This window comes from Myodes glareolus, chromosome 21, assembly GCF_982192425.1.
Source record: "Myodes glareolus chromosome 21, mMyoGla1.1, whole genome shotgun sequence".
Lineage (NCBI taxonomy): Eukaryota > Metazoa > Chordata > Mammalia > Rodentia > Cricetidae > Myodes > Myodes glareolus.
Window position 1 is genome coordinate 36,154,048 of NC_142046.1, and position 15,841 is coordinate 36,169,888.

Below are 15,841 nucleotides of genomic sequence, written 5' to 3' on the forward strand. Positions count from 1 at the left end.
CAAGTATTCATTACATTGAGTCATTGGTCTGGTTTGAGGGCTCTGGTTTTTGCTACATCATCACCATTGGTCCCTCACTGGGGCTCCTCTTGGATATCCTGTTGTTGTCCTGTGTCATGGAGATGCTGTAACTTTGGGTCTACAGGACCAGCCCCTTCATGTACTCCAGCAGATGGGGTAGATAATGGATTGGGACAGCTCATAGCTCTGATTCTGGGTCTGGGTGGTAGTTGAGTTGGTCAGTCCATCAGCTCTCCATCCTCAATACCAGGGTGAACTCACCAGTACTTCCTGGGCTAGTTCACCCTATATAGTAAGCAAAAAGGGGTGGGGCCAATTATCCCGCTTTCATGCTCTCAGGGTCAGTTTGCCCACACCTACACCATCAGGGCCAGCCCTACCATGTTGTAGAGAGGTAGAGGGCACTCTGCCTAGTTGGTGAGAGGTAGGGACCAGATCTCTCTCTAGTGGCTCTTCCATCTACCATAGGCCTTGATGAGCATGAGGTTAAAGTTAAAACTTTCCTTTTTATTTAGAAAGAGAAGGGGAGATGATGTGGGGTGTCCTTCTGTATATGTATTGCTTTTATTAGATAATGAATAAAACTGTTTCAGCCAATGGCTTAGAAGGGAAAGACAGGTGGGGAATTCAAACAGAGATATATATATATATATATATATATAGCGAGAGTAGGCAGAATCAAGGAGATACCATGTAGCTGCTGAAGGAGAGAGATGCTGCCAGAACCTTACTGGTAGGCCACAGTCTTGTGGTGATCTGTAGATTAATATCTATGGGTTAATTTAAGATTTTAGAGGTAACTAGGAATATGACTAAGCTATTGGCCAAACAATGTTCAGTGTTATAACTACTAAAGTTTCTTTGTGATTATTCAGGTCTGGGTGGCTGGGAAATGAAGGAGCAGTCTCCATATATATCTATATATGCATAAATATGTATATGTATATATGCACATACATGAAACAGTAATAATTAAAGAAAATGTCATATTGGAGGGGGCATATATATATGAAACAGTAATAATTAAAGAAAAGGTCATATCAGAGGGGGCATATAGGAGGAGTTGAAGGGGGAAAGGAGGGGCAGAAGTAGTATAGATACAGTGTTTATGTATGAAATCCCCCAAAATAGTATTCAAATAAAAATCAATAAAAAGGAAGTGCATTTCTTTGGTCATGCTTCTGCTACAAAGAGTATTCTTTAAAAATGCAATTATTTTCTCTTTATAACAATTTATATAGAATTTAATGCTTAACTGCTTCCAGATAGTTTTGTATGCATAATTTTTGTCTTACAACTAAATTATAAGCAAGTTAAATATAAGAATCATAATTTACACATCTTTGTACTTTTGAGAGTGGTAAACACTACATTGAACAGATACCTGTAATGTGTAAGTATTTTAACTAACTTTAGCATATCTCTACCATCTTCATAATTTCTAATAAATTTATCAAGGATTCTGGTTAGTTAATCTTTCATAATGGAAATATCGCTGTACATTAAATGTCTTAAAATTGTTTCTCAATTTTACATTGGGCCTCTTGAGTTTTTAATCACTTAGTCTTAATGACTAACTCAGGCCACTCATAATAGTAATGGCCCATTCATTTATTTAATCTGTTTCAATAATTGGTACAGTTCATTGAACCCAATAGCTCAAATGTTTTGCAAGTAAATGCATCTGCAGTAAGTATGACAGCCATCAAGAAGTGGTTAGTCTGTAGCAATGCTGCTGTCTCCAGGATAACGGCCTGCTGGTAGCCAGGGGAATATGAAGAGGTAAGGAGGAAAACTGCAGTGGAGCAATAATTTGAACACTTAAATTATCATGCACAGATTCCCTTACCTTTCCCCTTGTAAGGGAATTTTGTTGAGTTCTGTCTGGCTCCTTAAAAAACGATGTTGGTCAGTTTTCAGGAGCAAGTTGGGAGCCAACTTCAGATGAAGGCTTCTAGATCTGGAACTCATTAGACTGAATTCATATAAGATGAAGGGGCTGTCATCTCAAAGGTTTCATACTTAGGTAAGGCCGGAGGCAGGAGCAGACATCACAACTTATCCCTAATTCCATATGCCAGCTTCAGCCACCGCCATGACTTAAGGTGTGAAACTTTGGGGCTTTTCAGATATTTTGGGTTCCTGGCTCCTAGAACTAAAAGCAGTATTTATAATCAACCAGTTCAGAAAATTTTCAATCAGCATCTTTGCATGATAATTAAAAGATCTTATTTTAGGTAAAGGTTAGACTTTATGAGAATGATTTGAAAATCAGTATCCAGCTATAAAATGCTCTTTTTCCCAGTGGACTGAAAAGTATGGAATATGGATGCTTCACAAATTTGCATGTCATCCTTGAGCAAGCACCATGCTAATCTTTTTTGTATCATTCCCTCTTTAATACATGTACTGCTGAAGCCAACAATATGCCATGCTTTCTGAGAGGAAGAAGCAATTGATTATTCAAGAGTGCTGAACTGCTGGGTAGTAAGGTCAGTTAAGCTCTGGTGACTCTCCTTAACCTGGGCAGCAAATCAAAATATTAACAGCCAAAACTTAGGAGTGGAGATAGGAGAAATCATCCTATTAAAAAAGCAAGAGTTTCTTCTCTCCCTGGACTAAAATCTGAATTTATTCTCCCATCTTTAAATTGACTTTGGTTTTCAGAATCTAAGATCTGATCAATGATAAATAATAGGACAAAGAAAAATGATCAAAACATGTATCTTAGTTAGGGTTTCTATTGCTCTGAAGAGACACCATGAACAAGGCAACCCTTATAAAGAAAACATATTTAATTGGGGTGGCTTACATTTTCAGAGGTTTAGTCCATTATCACTATGGCAGGACATGGTGGCATATAGGCAGACATGGTGCTGTCTACATCTTGATTCAAAGGTGACAGGAAATGAACTGAGGCACTGGGTATGGCTTGAGCAAATATGAGACCTCAAAGTCAGCCTCCACAGTGGCACACTTTTTCCAACAACATCATACTTCAACAAAGCCACACCTACTAGTGACATTCCCTATGAACTTATGGGGTAATTACATTCAAACTACCATACTTGCTAGGTTTCTGAATCTTTCAGTTTTTTTCCCATAGACAGTTTTAGTTTCTAAATTTTATGAAGAGTTATATTTAAAATAGTGCGATTAAATGACAATGGAAACTGAATGGATGTAACATTAGAAGTGTATCCAAGAATTGGGACTATATACATACAAAATAGAATATAAACATTTGTCTAAGAACAGAAAACCGAAAAAAATGACATTTCAACAGTATCATAAGGAAGTAGGCTAAACTTACATCGTGAGGGATTTTATTAGAATATAAAACATTTAAAGACATAATAAATCAGAAGAGAAAGTTTATTAATTTGGGTAACTGTGTTTCATAACTTGAAACTTATCATGTTTACAGTGTAAGTAAAATGCAAAATACAAAGAAAGTGTAATAATAAATGCCATAAAGTGGGCCAAAACAAATGCTAAGAAACTATTCATAGAGGTAACTCATTGAATGATCTAATTGTCAACAATTGAGATGGACATAAATCAAATGGGTTATAAGTATTCAAGAGTTTATTATGTAACAATTATGAGATATTGTAACCCGTAGGCTCTCTGGGAGGAGAGCCAGCACTTCAGCAGGTTTTACTGTAGTCCACAGTGGCCTGTAATGTGTAACTGACAGAAGGAGAAGCACCGGTTGGCTTTAATGTTACCTTGTCACAAGTTAGAATCACCTGGGTTGGGATCCTCACCAGCTGACCCCAGTTCTTCAGAACTGTCCCGACTGCCTTGACTGATGTGGGAAGATCCACCTAGAGTGGGGAGGGCTTTCTGGTAGGATCCCAGATTTGAAGACCATGGCAGAGGGAAGAATACTCACTTTTTGCTTGCTTGACCTTCTCTCTTGTCTGCTTAGCCTCTACCTTTGCTACCGAGTGCCTGCCCTGGCTCCTGGGATGATGGACTCTAACCTGTGAGAGGGAATAATTTCTTGTCTCCCTAAGTGATTCTGGTATGGTTTCTTTTTAATCACAGTAACAGAGAAGTCAACGAGGAAAAGAAGTCAGGAATAAGTGGCCACCCATGACAAGACAATTGGCACTTTGGGCAGGATAATCCTTGTAAATTGTTGGGAGTTTATAACACTGTCAATTCTGAGATGATGGGAGCCATTTTACAGCTCTGAATGGACGAGTGACTGGCATCAGTCCTAATAATGCTTGTCCCGCAGACACATTTCTGCTTGAGAGACTCCATGGACTGTCTTCACCTTGACAAACTCAGTTATCTTTGACTCCATTTTTAAAGTTGTTCTTAGATGCCTCATCTCTAACTATATTTGTTCTTCTGTATTCTTTGAATGATGGTATTATCTTTCTCTTATCTCAATAATGAGCTAAAGATAATGGATATTTTTTTCTTTTGCTGTGTTGAGGATCAAATCCAAGACTTTGTATATACTGGACAAGTGCACTATCTCTGACCTACACTCTTAGCTACAAAGAAAATTTTTACTATGAGATCACCTTTTAATTTGTGTAAAGTCACAATTAGAGTGATTTCTTTTGAAATGTGTCCTTTAACATCACTTAGGAAGCAAAATTTACTCTATACCCAATTAATTAGAATGAGTGACCAGAACATCTATTTCAATGGCGTGCTAAATCTTCCCACACTAATTAAACATATTCTTTGCTTAGTGAGCATGTTAAAGAAGCTTCTCCTCTAATTAGTTCCTTACTAATCAATCATTTTCAGTCTGATTGTCTTCTCTGCAGGGAGGTAGGGAAGTAGGGCTTTTGCCTGTGTTTGCACTGAGGATTTGGTCTGCATGGCTGCTGCTTTTCTATTCGGACATGGCTGATCGCATTATAAGAAGTACAGAACTTTCTGTTTACTCTCCCTGAGAGATCACATTTTATGTAGAATTATGAAGGTCCCCTTCCTTATTGGATAATGGGAAGAATTTATGGTATATCTTCAGTCAACCAAAAAAATCATCAGGCAATTCCTGAGTTCTTGAAAAGATGCTACAAGCTGTTAGATAATACATCCTTGTCTCGATGACTTTGCAGTCCATGTGCCAAGACAAATTAAAAGTGCAAGTCAATACAAATCAATAAAAGACTAAATTGGTGGATATTAAGTATGCAGTAGAAGGTCAGAGCAAGGAATAATCAGCATGGATTGGCATAGCCAAAAAAGGATCTCCTGAGAGAGAAGGTCTGGTTGTATGTGTACTCTGAAATTTGCACGCCGAAGTCTAACTTTAATGTGATGGTGTTAAGAGGCAAGGTTTAGAAGATTATTAGGCCGTGAGGGCCTCAAGAAATCATGGACTGCGTTTGTACTCTTGTAAAAGAGGGTCTCTGCGGTGCTTTGAAAGAAAATGGCCCCCAAAGGGCATGGCACTATTACGAGCTGTGGTCTTGATGGAGGAAGTGTGCTACTGTAGGGGGCAGACTTTGAGGTCTATTTTACTCAAGGTTCCCTCAGTGCATCAGTCAGTTGCTTTCCCAATGCCTGCAAGATGTAGCACTCTCATCTCCAGCGCCTCATCTGCCTGGAGGCCACCATGCTCCCCATCCTGATGATAATGGACTGAACCTCTGAAACTGTAAGTAAACTATCTCAATTAAAGATTAAAAATAAAAAACTTCTGCAGGGAGGCATAGCTGGTAGGATATCTGGAGTGCAAGGGTCAGGTCAGATCTAGAGGACATCATGTCACAACACTCCCCCCATACCTCTCTCCCTGGAAATCCCTCGTTGCATTACTCCGGGGACATAGTGTATATCTAGCTGAAATTCTCACAAGTAGTCAGTGCCAACGACTCACATGAAGAAGTGCATCTTGGGTGTACTGTCCCCACTAGTCCTTTCAAGGGTAGAGCAAGAAAATACTTTTATCCTGAGAGAGAAAGTGGAACTCTGTAGTACAAGTTCCCTCAGTTAATTAAATCTATTTCAAGAGCGGCGGTGCTTTCATTTGGATTATTCACATTATTGTGAAATGGGTTTATTAAATTTCTTTCACTCCTTACTATAAAGCAAGAAGCTTACTGATGGCTGCAGACCATGTATTGGGTAATCTAACATACATTCAGTGACAGCATGGGGTGTTGTGAGGGAGTTTGGAGTTATAGGTCTCCTACCAACCTCTCACCTTATTTTGGCGTAGGTGGAGAAATTAGGCTGAAATAAGAATGGAGACTTCTTGCTGTGTTTATATTAGCATGGAAATTCAGAAAGGTTAACTTTTCTTTAGTGAGAAATATTTGAGGATGGCTGCTGCCTACCCATCCCCACCAGCTAAAAAAAACTGTTGCATTTTCTAGGTGATCTACCTCTTACTAAACTGGACACTCACTTTACGCTTGATCCCTGCCTGCAGTCCCTCTCATTCCCATCCCTGGGGACCCAGATAATATACCTGGGCAGTCATATTAAAGAAACCAGCAACAATAAACCAGGCTGTCCAAGTTTCTTTGTTAAGTGTTTCTGTTTTTAAATGAAACCAATTGCTCTTATGGGTGGAACTTAAAATTTGATTTCCTACTCCATACATTTCTTACTATGAAACTGACATCTTTATAAGAACTTAGTTTTTCATAAATCAAAGAAAATCAGCCTACAAACCACAATCCCAGAGAACTTAGACAACAATGAGGACACTAAGAGAGAGACTTACATAGATCTAATCTACAAGGGAAATAGAAAGTAGAAAAAGACAAGATCTCCTGAGTAAATTGGGAGCATGGGGACCTTGGGGGAGGATTGAAGGAGATAGGGGAGAGGCAGGGATTTTTTCATGAAGCAGGAAATTTTAAAGGCAGTTTAGTCATTATCTGCTGTGTCTTGTAGAATGTCTCGTAGACTCTTTTATAAATTAGGAACCCTGAAAGACCATCTCATCTTTAGGCAAGTTCAGCAGTCCTCTCTCTGTGGGTTCTTCATGTCCAGTTTATGTAACAGTCCAGGCAAGAGCAGTTTCTGGCCCAAATGGTTATCAAACTCCATAAGAAGCCTCTTCAATGCCCATCTTTTTCTTAAAGTAGATTGGTGCTGTCAGGAGCAGACGTGTCTCATTGTCATGAAAAGCCCTAAGTTATTAAAACATTAAATGCCATATTCTGTAGTCTTTGAAAGATATGAAGAATGTCTATCTAACTGAAATATATCTCTATATATCTAGAAAATCTAACTAACATGACTACAAGCTTGACTATTATTGATATCCATTAACAACCTATATTTTCTAATTATACATTGTATTTTTAAATGAATTATATAATCATAATACTTAATTGATATCAGAAATACATATACATATACCAAAACTGACCTTAAATTTTTATCAATAAGGCAAAATTTATATCAATATAAATTATTTATATCTATATCATATCTCCCTTTAAATGTAAAAGAACATTTATAAACAATATTTGGGAACATGGGTGCAGTTATTTCTCTCCAAACTTCTTTCTGCTGTAAAGGGGCGCTGTTAATCAGATCTTTTATGGTGTAACCTGTGTGCGAGGTTCATCTTAGTCGGCAGTTGAGTGAAGTAATTTTTTTGAGGGTGTTCACAGCAACCTTTCAGGAGGGCGTGGTCTATCATACCATATTGGGACAGAAGCAATCCATAGGGGCTCATCCTCTGTGAAACAAAAGAAGAACCTCCTTTCCAAAGCATCATATTCTTAGACCCAAATTTTGAAGTCATAATACCCTTATATCCATTTTGATTTAGCTTGGCAACCCATATAATGAAATGTCTCTCTATACTTAGCTCCTTTACAGTCAAAAATTTTAAAGAAAACATAATGTACATAATCCAGACTCTCTGTAAGTTTTTCATTTTTACATGGCTTATTTTTTAATATTTTTTAACCTATAACTGTGTGTATTTTGTCTCTTTAAAGACTTTACCCCTTATATTTTTAAGTCATTAATTTTATTCTCTATACTTCTGTTTTTTTTTCTCTCCCAAGTCTATGTATACTCATCCAACATTGTGACCCATTTAGAGGTCTTTTGCGTCTGAATCTGCCCTATTGTGAATCTGTAATTTTTTTACTATCCAGGAGCACTTCTTAAAATGTTAAGCATTTCTTAAAAACTTAAGTTGCGCCATGTAGAGATAATACGGTACCACCTGTTTACTGCCAGTCTAAACCTTAATTGGGCTGTAATTAGGATAATTACGATAGTTCCTGCCTGAGACCAGCACAGTTCAGCATGGGGGAGCAGAGCCAGAGCTGCTCCTGTCTCAGCCTTTTGGTGCCCCTGAGCCGCGCACAGTTCCAGGCACTCAGCAGTCCACATTGTCATCAAGCAAGCTGTAGCACTTTACTTCAAATGTTCCATTCTAAAGCTTTGTCTCCTGCAGGAGCCAGACAGAAATTGCGATGGTGGCACAGCCCAGGAAGCTGCGTTTTTAAACTGTGCAGCTTTTTTCCTGCTACGGCTGAGTCAGGGAAATTTCTCTGCGGCACCCGCCAACAAACAGCAAAAAGGTGTGTTAAACTCTATATTTGTGTCTAGAATTTCTTTTTAAGCCCTCTTAGGTTTTTAAGTGGATTTAGCTGACCACGTTGGGCACCACTCTGTAGAAGGAAGGAGCAGGCTGCGTTCCAGCCCGGATTCCGGCTAGCTTACCCCCGAAATAATTACATGGAAACTGTATTCATTTTAACATTGTCTGGCCCAATTATCTGTAGCCTCTTATTGGCTAACTCTTACATATTGATCTAACCCATTTCTAATAATCTGTGTAGCACCACGAGCGGTGACTTACCGGGAAAGGTCCTAACCTGCGTCTGTCTCGGAGATGAGAGTCATGGCGACGGCCTCATTGCCTTCTTCCCAGCATTCTGTTCTGTCTACTCCACCCACCTATGTTCTGACCTATCAGGCCAAGCAGTTTCTTTGTTAATTAGCCAATGAAAGCAACAGAAATACAGAAGCCTCTCCTACATCAGGAGGGAGCAGAGAAAAATGTAGAGCTCAATAAAAATGAATAAAAAAACAAAGAACTTAGTTTTTCTAGTTAGGCAAGCATAAGTTTCGTTGTCTTTGATATTACACATGTGGGGCTGATCCCCATATTAACTCTATCAAGATGGTTAATAGTATATTAATCAAGAAAATGAGTAGATTACTAACAGTGTTAAGAATAATTTTAAGAGTAAATGAAACTCAAGGTGCATTGGTCAATACTTGAATCACTATCAGCAATTAATCAATTCCAGTTATTGCTAGTTTAGTGAGAATTCCTGAATATCTTTCCTGAATAGGTGTTATATTGAATAGCTTATGTAAGTTCTTTGTGCCAGCATTTAATCATATGAGAAATGTATTTGTTGTTTGCTTCAAGAAAAGACAAACTATCTTAGGATATATTTTCTGTGTTTTAGTGTGTTGCCTTCATATATATATCTGCATCATGTGCATGCAGTACCTGAGGAGGCCAGAAGGGGATTTCGGATTCTCTGGAACTGGCCCTAGAGATGTTATTAGATACCATCTGGGTGCAAGCAACCAAACCTGGGGCCTCTGCAAAAGCAGCAAGTGCTTTTAAACACTGAACCATCTCTCCAGCCCCTTAAGACACCCCTTTAAACAGCTCTGTATGGCATTATTCAGTGTTTAAAGAGGCAACCCAGAGGGATGGAGCTTCTTGCTTCAGATCTTGGTCTGACTCACTGGTTAATAGGGATTTGAATTCAAGTTTTCCTATGTGAGATCCTGATTCTTTCATCCAAATATTGCAGTACTTCTTCAATGACATAGTTAAATGTATGACCTAGATAGTTCTTTCTATCACTAAAATGTTCCAGTCTAATGAAGCTGAACACCCAGCTCAAACATAGAGATGAAAAGTAGTCAGAATAACAACAGTAACAGAGGAGCCTGAGGATAGGGAGATGACTAACCGCAATGTTGGAGACTGTATAAGGAAACTGGCTCGACCATTGAGATGCACCTGTGATGGTCTCAGTTGCCATTATAGATGGGGTTAAACCCCATGACCCAGATGCCTCAGACCACTACCACCATAGGTAAGATACACAAAGAATACGTGCCAAAGCCTGCATTTTTCCCCACCACACTTTTGATCAGGATATCGACTGTTTAAAGTAAGAGGGCTTGACACTCACCCCCAATGGTGAGAACAAATAAGGTTGTAAACCTGCATTTTAACAATGTTTTGGAGAGATATTCTTCATCCCTCTAAAGAATTATTCTTTGGGAGCAGGTTCAAGGAATCCAGGAATAAAATAAGGGTGCACTCTATTGAGCTGGAATGCCTGCTTGAAATTTGGAGGCTAAAGTGTTTGCAAGCCAAATTGGAAACTAAATTGCATCCAATTTCTGCTTCCCAGTGTTCTGGGAAAGCGTGGGCAGTAGCTGATGAAAAGAAGACTGTCGAGGCGGCCAGCCGTTTGGGTGAATCTCCTGACAGTCCTGCTTCAAGGGGCTGTACACAGAACCAGCAGAAACCTGGCAGATAGTCCAATGTAGTTCAGTCAGGGCACAAGGGATCAAGGTATGTGGTTTTAGGGAACTGCTTTCCTTCTGAGAGGGCAGTGATCTTTCACCTCTGAGCCAGTAGATAGGTCTCTAAGAGAATCCCTTATGCTAGCTGAGGCTAGCCTCCATGCATCAGAGGCTGCTTGTCATTTTACTCTCCACATAGCGGGTGATGAACCATACAGTCACGATTTAATGTCTTCTGAATTGTATGGACAGAGAACAACTGTGAACATAGAATGTGAACATAGAATATAGGATGTTTACAGTTTTTTTCTCAAACTAGGGTACTAGGAGAGTGAAGGGGGGCACTGTAACTAGGACTGTCTCAGGTTGCTGCTGTAGGAATTCTGTCCACTAGGGCATGACCCCTTATACTATATATGCCGATATAAAGTACACATTCATCCCTTCTTCTGGTGGCTTGATTCGGTTCCTGTTCCCTGATTGTGCAGAGGACTGTGATCTATGAGTCTACCCCTAAATAAATAACCCTTTATTATACTGAATTTTGAGCTAGTGTGGGATTTCTTTTCAGCATCCTACTTCATCTGGCACTCATGTGGGGCCAAACTCCATACCTACCTGGTGAACCAGCTTAAAGGCCTAACCAGTCCACAGCCCAGAAAGTCTCCCACCCCTACCTGCTTGGCTTGCTTTTTACCTACTAAGTAGTTATTGTAAAACCTTCATCCATGGATCTAACTACATATGGTGACTTGGAAATTTCCCAAGCTCTCACACAACCTCCCTCTCTCACTGCTGTTCCCTGCCATGGGGCGACTTGTATAGATTCTGGTTTGTGCTCCCAGCCTGCGAGTTCTGGGCTTCTTGCTCCATGTGTGGAATTGTTTTAATTGCTTTTAATTTGTCAAGCAAAGAATATTTCTCAGATTTAACCAGTACCAAGGCGGGAGACCAAAGCGGTGCTGGACTGTGCCTGGTGCCACCGGTTATACCACCACTAGTAGCAACTTTGCAACCACGACACCTGCTGGACAATAAAGATTATTACACCTAAAACAATTCACCAGATCTCATAACAGGTAATTAATAAATCAATGAACTTGAAAGTTATATAATGGCAAACAACATTACCATGGAAAATTTTAGTAATGTTTTTGATAATTCTAAGGATTGTATTCTGCAAGGCTTATATGGTTATTGTGTTTCATCCATTTATTGGATATTGGGACTCAGTTTTTCTTCACATTATATCCTTAATAAAATGGTTTGATAACAGAGCTAAGAATGAGGCACTTTTAGAAATGATATAGTCTTTACAAAACTAATAGTGAACAGCTATCTGAGAGGATTAATACCACTGAAAATCAAAAGTTACCTGAAAAAAATTAATACTATTGAAAAGGAAAACATTAATTTGATAGACAAAATTGAATCCATGTCAAAGGATACTGAGAAATTATCTGAAAGAATTCATACTGTTGAATTTAACAATCAAAATTTGTTAAAAAATTATGATAGGTTAGCAGATAGAACATCTCTCCAGGAAAGCAATCTGCACACTATTCAAATAATGTTAAAGGATGAGGTATTATCTTTAAAGGAAAAACTTCAGATCTTGGAATCATATGTGCAGAATGAGGACCAGAGGCTAGGTGCCTCAATGAAATGACTAGAAATATAGGCAGGCCAGAAAATTCAGGCTTTACAACAGACAGTAGTCAGAAGATTTGAAATAACTGAGGAAATTATTGGAGCTGATGAGCAGGGAAAGAAGGTACAAGGACAGGATTTAACATCACCAATAGCTGTCAGAGATGACTTACCCAGGGTTTTAGCTTCCTACCCTGTAATCTACTCTGACAAAGCATCAAGTTTTGAGGCTCAAAAGAATCCAAAGAAGGTAGATGAATACCTATGGGAATGAATGATCTAAAAGAAATTAAGCAAGCAGTAGTAACTTATGGCTTGCATTCCACATTTGTTAGGGAGAAGATAAAGACATTGACTTCTAGCATTAAAGCAATATCACATGACTGGTTTCAGTTAGTTTCAGCAGTCCTGGATGATGGGCCTCAACTGATGTTAAATGTTATTTCAGGGAAGAGGCTAAAATTTTAGAACAACATAGAAAAGCTAAAGGACTTGAGACTTCCCAAATTCAAATTCTTGGTGAGAGCACTTAGGTTGACCCACAGGCTTAAGCTCTTTTTTTTTTTTAGATTTATTTATTATATATACAGTATTCTCAGTATTTTGTCTGCATGTATGCCTGCAGGCCAGAAGAGGACACCAGATGTCACTACAGATGGCTGTGAGCCATCATGTGGTTGCTGGGAATTGAACTCAGGACATTTGGAAGAACAAGCAGTGCTCTTAAACACTGAGCCATCTCTCCAGCCCCCCTCAAGTTCTTTACAATGAACAAATCTTGTCCCTGTGCCACAAAGAAGCCTTACATGCTTGGGACAGGATTCAAGAATCAGGAAAATGAATTGAATCATATACCAGGGTTAAACAGGACCACAGAGAACCCTTTAGTGACTTTTTACAAAGATCAACTAAGACTGTACAAATAAGAGTAACAGACCCAGATGCTAGATGAGTACTTATTGAATCTCTGGCTTTCGAAAAATGCCAACTTAGAATGTAAAAAGATACTTGGGATTTTAAAGGTTAGATCAGCACCAATGGATGAATGGATCCTACATACAAAGAACATTGAAACATTGGACTATAATACTGAATCTTGAGTAGGATTCCCAATACTGAACTGGGAAGCAATTTCCAAAGGTATGAGGAGACGTCAAACTGCCAACTATTTTAATTGTGGTAGAATAGGACATCTGATAAAGGATTGTAGGCAAGGAATTCCTAGGAATAATATCTCCTCTGGGAATTGCAAGAATAAGAGGACTCAGCCTTCAGGTATATGTAGAAGGTGTGTCAAAGGCCAGCATTGGACCAAAGCAGATCAACAAAAGACAGACAAGTCAACCTGATATCATTGGAAAACTCTTTGGGGGGCTTCTTGCAGGCCCCCAAGTCGAAAGTGGTCCAGTCATTCTCAATCACTGTGGAGGACATGTCTCACCAGGAAAATTGAAAAATCCAGAGCCTTCTGTAAAAAAAACCCCACTGTTCCAGATGATGAAAAAACATAAAGGATGAATCAAAGATTCCAATGGGAAATATGAAACCTATATTCTATCAGACTTCTATAAATGATCAAAGACCAAAGCTAAGAGTGCATATAAATGGCACTGTAATTGTGGGTTTGATAGACATGGATGCAGATGTAAGTATCATTACTCTAGAATCTTGGCATCCAAATTGGCTTCTTCAAGAGGCAGATGTTCAATTACTAGGAATTGGGACAAAGTGAAACAAAACATGAGATGGGCTGAATTCATAGGGCCAGAAGGACAGAGAGGAAGGCTGAGGCCGTATGTGGCTAATATTGCAGTGAATTTATGGGGTCATGACCTGTTGCAGCAATGGAATGCCCAGATTAATATTCCTGCAGTCCCAGAAACTCATAATTTACACAAAGGTCACCAGCCATTCAGGCTGTACAAGAACACAAAGCAATGAGCAAACCTTTAGAGATACCAGCAGCCCTACCTTTAAAATGGTTAACTGAGAAACCAGTATTTGTTAAACAGTGGTTGTTAACAGAAGAGAAACTGTAAGCTTTAGAACAGCTGGTACAGGAGCAACTACAGTCTCACCATATTGAAGAATCAACCAGTCCTTGGAATTTTCCTGTATTTGTTGTTATAAAGAAATCTGGTAAATGGAGAATGGTAATAGATCTAAGAGCTGTCAACAAGGTAATTCAACCTATGGGTCCTCTACAATCTGGAATTCCTCTGCCTTCTCTAGTACTAAAAGGATGGCCTCTTATAATTATTGATTTAAAAGATTGTTCCTTCACTATACCTTTACAAGAAAAGGACAGAGAAAAATTTGCCTTCACAGTGCCTACTTATAATAATTCTCAACCTACTAGGAGATACCAATGGACCATCCTTCCACAGGGACTGCTTAATAACCCCATCCTATGCCTTTACTTTGTAAGACAGCCATTGGAAATAATATGTGAAAATTTTTCTAAATCTATAATGTACCATTACATGGATGTCATTTTGTTATCTGATTCAAACATAGATACTTTAGAAAGAATGTTTGAAGAAGTAAAGAAAGTTTTGCCAAAATGGAGGTTACAAATGGTTCCTGAAAAAATACAGAGAGAAGATTCTGTCAATTACCTAAGTTATAAAATAGGTTTACAGACATCATTTTGAGTGAGGTAACCCAGACCCAAAGAGATAATTATCACATTTACTCACTCATAAGTGGTTTTAAAACATAAGGCAAAGAAAACCAACCCACAAATCACAATCCCAGAGAACCTAGACAATAATGAGGACCCTAAGAGAGACATACATGGATCTAATCTACCTGGGTAGTAGAAAAAGACAAGATCTCCTGAGTAAATTGGGAGCATGGGGACCTTGGGAGAGGGTTGAAGGGGAGGGAAGAGATAGGGAGGGGAGGAAAGAAAAATATAGAGCTCAATAAAAATAAAAAATAGATTTACAGAAAATTAGAACACAAAAGGCACAAATTAGGAGAGATCAATTACGGACTCTTAATGACCTTCAAAGATTGTTGGAGACATTTTTAGTCTATAACCAGCTGTTTTGATAACACCCTATCTAACAGTTAATTTAAACAAAAACCTTAGATGGTGCCAAAGAATTAAATAGTCCTAGAGAATTAACAGCTAAAGCAGAAAAGGAATTGATTGTCATTGAAGAAAAAATACAGGAGACACATGTGCATAGGGTGAGTCAAAATCTTAATTGCATTCTAATCATAGTGCCTTCCAAAATTTCCCCCACAGAAATTTTAATGCAAAGGGAAGATATTGTCTTGGAATGGATCTTTTTACCACATAAACCAAGTTAATAATTAAACACTTATGTGGAAAAATCTCTGACTTAATTATAAAAGGAAAATTGAGTCTTCGACAATTAGCAGGTATAGATCCAGCCAAGATTATTGTGCCTTTTACTTTTGATGAAATTAAAAAATTATAGAAAGACAATGAACCTTGGCAAAGAGCTTGTGCTAATTTTTTTTGGAGAGATTAATAGCAATTATCCCCAAAGTGATAGAGTTAACCTTATAAAGGGAACTACTTGGATACTTCCCTGCATTGTATGGGACATACCAATAACTGGAACCCATACATTCTATACTGATGCAAATAAATCAGGAAAGACAGGTTACAAAT

At 38.6% G+C, this 15,841-nt stretch overlaps 1 non-coding gene across 1 annotated transcript; it reads right to left on the reverse strand.

Annotated features, from left to right (window-relative positions):
* Positions 1-2,333: 2,333 nt before the first annotated feature.
* LOC125395137 (U6 spliceosomal RNA) lies at positions 2,334-2,444 on the reverse strand. The gene has a single exon (XR_007230463.1). It is a non-coding gene; the product is annotated as a U6 spliceosomal RNA (small nuclear RNA).
* Between the last annotated feature and the right edge of the window lie 13,397 nt (positions 2,445-15,841).